Source organism: Atractosteus spatula, assembly GCF_055471065.1.
Source record: "Atractosteus spatula isolate fAtrSpa1 chromosome 10 unlocalized genomic scaffold, fAtrSpa1.hap1 SUPER_10_unloc_18, whole genome shotgun sequence".
NCBI lineage: Eukaryota > Metazoa > Chordata > Actinopteri > Semionotiformes > Lepisosteidae > Atractosteus > Atractosteus spatula.
This window is the reverse complement of record NW_028296621.1, coordinates 151,785-156,570: the sequence shown is the minus strand read 5'-3', so window position 1 is coordinate 156,570 and position 4,786 is coordinate 151,785. Positions and strand designations below refer to the sequence as shown.

The 4,786-nt window shown below is 43.8% G+C and overlaps 1 non-coding gene across 1 annotated transcript; it reads right to left on the bottom strand.

Annotated features, from left to right (window-relative positions):
• Positions 1 to 330: 330 nt before the first annotated feature.
• trnay-gua (transfer RNA tyrosine (anticodon GUA)) lies at positions 331 to 418 on the bottom strand. Its single transcript is given in 2 exon segments — positions 331 to 366; positions 382 to 418. It is a non-coding gene; the product is annotated as a tRNA-Tyr (tRNA).
• Positions 419 to 4,786: the final 4,368 nt, after the last annotated feature.

Below are 4,786 nucleotides of genomic sequence, written 5' to 3'. Positions count from 1 at the left end.
ACACAAAAAACACAAACTTAATAATATAACGATACAAAATCAATACCAAATCATAAAGCCAATTAAGTACATATCCTTTCCTTTGAAAACAGAGAACACCTTTATATCTACAAAAAAAAAACGTGACATTTGTATATACTTTTGAATTACAAAGCAGACAGAGTACTCCCTTAATTCAAAGATCAGATTTTGGCCAAAACAAGACATTCAGACGGGAGTTTAATTCGGAACAAGAGCCTCTGCTTCGTGGTTTATTGACCTTTTGATCAACGTCTGAGTGAAAAAGATTTGCTATTTTAACTGTTTGATTAAAGTTCACAAGAAGCACCTTTCTTCGAGCTGGAGTCAAACCAGCAACCTAAGGATGCCTCACCATTTCCACTACAGTCCTCCGCTCTACCAACTGAGCTATCGAAGGGAAGTGGGGAATACTGTTTACCTTGAATTTAAGCCACGAATCAGGTTTCTAAAGTATGAACTTCCGGGGATATTACAAAATGTTTGATGGGGCATCAATCGTTGATCAATCGTAGCAGGGGTGGCGCACCGTCACTGTACCCAGACGGAAGGCAAGCACCTGTTTCCCCTGGACTGCAGCAAGCTGTCCCATCACGGTCTTCAGCTGCAGGCCGGAGGCCTCCCATCCTGGGGGGTTGGTGCCCTCGGTGTCGGGGAGGACGCCAGGCCGGAGTAGGGTTACCGATGAACCGGTGTCGAGCAGGGCCAGGCAGGGTTGGTCCTCGATTCGGCAGTGGAGGTACAGGCCCTGGCTACAGCTGACTCGCCCCACAGTGGCGTGCAGGGCGCCGGTCTTCACAGCGCTCTCCGGAGCTGGGGTTGAGGTGTTCCAATGGCGGTCGTCCCCGCGCTGAGCCGCCCCGTTCCCGTTTTCCGATGCCGATGTAATTGTGCGAGGCTTTGGGGCCCGGCAGTCCCGGGCTCGGTGTCCCCTCTTCCCACAGCCTTGGTAAAACCAAAACCGTTGGTCAGCTGGCAGGGCGCACTGCATCTGCTGGTGCTTCCAGCCACCCCAAATACGGCCTCAGCCCATGTAGCAAGGGCCAAGGCCTGCCCCAGCGAGGCTGGCGCGGCCAGCTGTACGTGGCGCCGCAGCTCCTCAGGTGAGAGGGCCTTGAGAAAGGCCTGGAGAGCCATCTCCTGCTGCGCCTCCTGGGGGAAAGCTGGGTATCCTTGGCGGGCGAGGAACATGACATCAGCGGCGACCGAGCCCAGTCGCTCTCCTGGTCGGCGCCGCCGTAGGGCCGGCCTCTCCCGCATCAGGTCAGGCGCCTCCTCCACCTCCAGCCGGAGAGCTGCTGCCAGTGCTGCATATTCTCCTCTGTCCTCCTCCGGGACATCCAGGAGCAGCTGGCAGGCTGCTCCTTCCAGCGCCACAGCCAGGTGGCTGGCCATCTCTGCCCGGTTCCAGCCATTCGTTCGGGCCGCGAGCTGGAACTGCCTTAGGTTTCCCAAGGTGCTTCCCAGTCGTAGAGACCGGGTCGCACCTGCGCTGATGAGTGTGGGAATCGCTGGTCGGCTCCGGCAGGGAGGGTATCTTCTCTCTGGGGTATCCGCTGGCCAGGAGTAGCAGCCAGTTGCCCCAATTCTACCGGCAGAACCACTACTGAGTAGCCCTGGTAAGGGCTGTGGCCACCTGTCGCACCCAGGAGCTGCTCAGGCTCCATATGTGCGCTGCCGGTGGGTTCTGTCTCTTTTAGAGTCAGCCAGCGCTTGACAGAATCGGTTAATGTCTGCCACGGTTTGTTCATCCTGCCCGCTTCTGACACCAATGTAGCGTTTACAGGTTCTTCTCAGGACAAAGGACCAATGGAGATGAGATAAATGAACCAAGCGATAGCTTTATTCTTTATCAACCACACAAAACCAAACACAGAATATACACACACATGAGGAGACTGACGGAGCACGTAAACATCTTCAGGGTGGTAATTACTTAACAACAAGCTACAGATACAGCCATTCAAAATGCGCGGGCGATACCGCATTATTTTCCGGTACGCTGTACGCAGTCTACCTCAAGTTACCGGTAAATACCGCGAGTTACCGGTAAATACCACTAGTTACCGTAAATTCTCCTATAATACGACAAGCAAAATAATAGTATCCGGAATTTCCGCAAGGTGGAGCTAATAAAGCTCAACCTCTCATGTTTGAGCTGTGGCCATCAAAGTCTTTAACGGAGATATTACTAATAGTATTAATAATGAATGACCTTGGACAAGCTGTAAGTGTAAACTCAAAGTATTGCCCTGGTCAACATTCTTTCTTTCATTGACCGTCTTTGTAAAAATAACACCACAGCATTTCACAATCACGCATTTGTTTCCAATCATGCAAAGTACAGTAATTTTTGAGAATCGATTCACCATGCCTTTCACATGCTCATAAAAGAGATTGATTTAGGAACATTAACATATTACCGTATAAAAACTGTACTGTATACTGTACAGTATGTATATGTATATTTAATGTCTTAACTGTGCCCGTTTAAGTATTGAATATTCATATCTAATTTTACCACTGAAGGGAAATCTTAGTAGCTGAGCATAAAAAGAATAGGAGCATACTGCAACGCGTGTGAAGGCCATAAACGATATTAATTTTGGAACATAAACATACAGTATATGGCTGGTCTCGGTACTTTAAAGAAAACATACACGAAACATGGTTTCATTATGACCAGAATCGGTCTTGAGATATTTTTAACTTGATTTACAGTATTTGAGAGGTATGTCTTAACACCGATACTACAGTACGTAAATACTGCTCACGTATATGTTTCTAGGTTTATATTATGCATTTCATACGGTCAAATTACTTTTGAGAAACTAATAAGAAGCGCGAAACGATATGCCCAGGGCGTTTTAGTTTCGTTTTGTGCTGGGACTCTGCTTTAACAATGTCGCCGTGGATTGATTAGAGATATCAAGTACATACAAGTCATTTTTTAAATGTTGTAGTTCGTCTTGTAAAAATGTTACGAGTACATCATCTATCAACAATTACACAGGTTCTGTTTCCATATTGCGGATTTTGGTTACATAATATTATTTTCTAAATTTCACGATGAGAATATATGATTTGGGCAAACAGAGCCGCAAAGAAGTACATTATGGGTTGTTGTTTTTTTTTTTTGCAGTTTTATCTAGAACAAGCGATGCTTAAACCTTTGTCTGATTCTTGTGAAACTATCCACACGACAGTTACAGTACCTAGGAGTTGACTTCAGTGATGTCACTGATGGGATGTTTCTAAAAATCCATCCTCTGTAAAACATCTTCTCTAGTTCTGCATATGTATTCGCTAATGAAGCTGTGTGTTCTGAGCCTGGATCTCTACGTTTCTGTATGAACCAGCTTAGAGGGCTAAAGACAGCTTGTGTTTAAATTGAGTGTAAGGTAATTTATGCTTCTAAAGTCATGGTCAGCATTTATTATTGTACTGTGCTGTAAACTTGTTCTGTGCCTAGTCACATTATTTTATAGCGTTTTTATAGCGTTATCAAATCTGGTGGCGCTGTGTATTAGTTTCTTGACTCCCATGTCACATGGTCTGTGATTGAATCCCATGGAACTATGACTTTATTTTTTAACAAACATTTCTTTGAAAAAATGAAACGTTTCTCTTGGTCAGAGATTAAATAAAACCTCACTCGCACCAAACAAATTTATATTTCTACATATCACAACATGATCGGATTGAAGTCTTTTTAATAACAATGACTAGTCACCTATGCGTTACAAAATAAACATTTATATTGATTTGAATCGCGTTTTGATTTAAATCGTAAACGCGTGTTTAAATATATGTGTTTAAAGGCGATATACTGTATAAAAGCGCTGATTCTTATGGAGTGTGTTCCGCCGGGGATTCAAAAAATTTATTTTTTTAATCGCGTATCTAAGGAAAATTGCAGTATAACTTTGTTAATGCACAAACAGTGGTATGTTACATTATAATTTGGGTGTCTCCTCTTGCCAGAAAGCTCTAAATTGCATTTTGAGTGCGGTTTTTGACTTTTTCTAAATTGCAACCCATAATTAAAGCTGATAAAGCTTAGACTAACTGTATTCTAAACTGTATTACAACGTAAATTGCAAAAATGCACTTGGAATCTGTCCAAGCCCTCCTACGAAAATTATTTAAACTGCGACACTGATCATTCATCTCTAAATAAACTTTATTTTATATAGCGTTTTAGGCGAATAGGTAATTAGATTGCTCATAAACCTAATCGCTTTTTCTACATAAACACAGCGTGATTGCTCTCTGAAAATGCTTTTCCTTTATATTTAGGCTCAGATTTCAACTTTAGATCGCATTATTATAAACTTTCTTGGAAAACTGTATTTTATGTAAACCATGTTTGCTATTAATTCATTTAGGGCTAAAATACGTTCATTGTCTTCCAATCGAGTCGAGTTGACATTAGAAGCTTGCCACTCCCGGACTGTTACACCAACACATTAGCATGTTAAAGCGATTTCATTGAGGAGCCCAGCTACCAGTTAACACTGTACTTCCTACTTTGAAAATACCTGTGAAACCGGTTTAATTCGTCACAGCCAGCACTCCTGCAGAGAGGGGGTTGTAGTCGTAAAGTAGAAGCAGGCGAGATTTCCAGCGAAAGACACCTCCCCCCCCCCCACTCAAAAACCCAGTAAGCAGTAATGCTTTATGTTGAAAATTGAGGTGGATTTTGTTTATGATAAAGAGGAGAAACTGGGATGGGAGGAGGGTTTGGTTTTGCATAAGGGGCGGGACT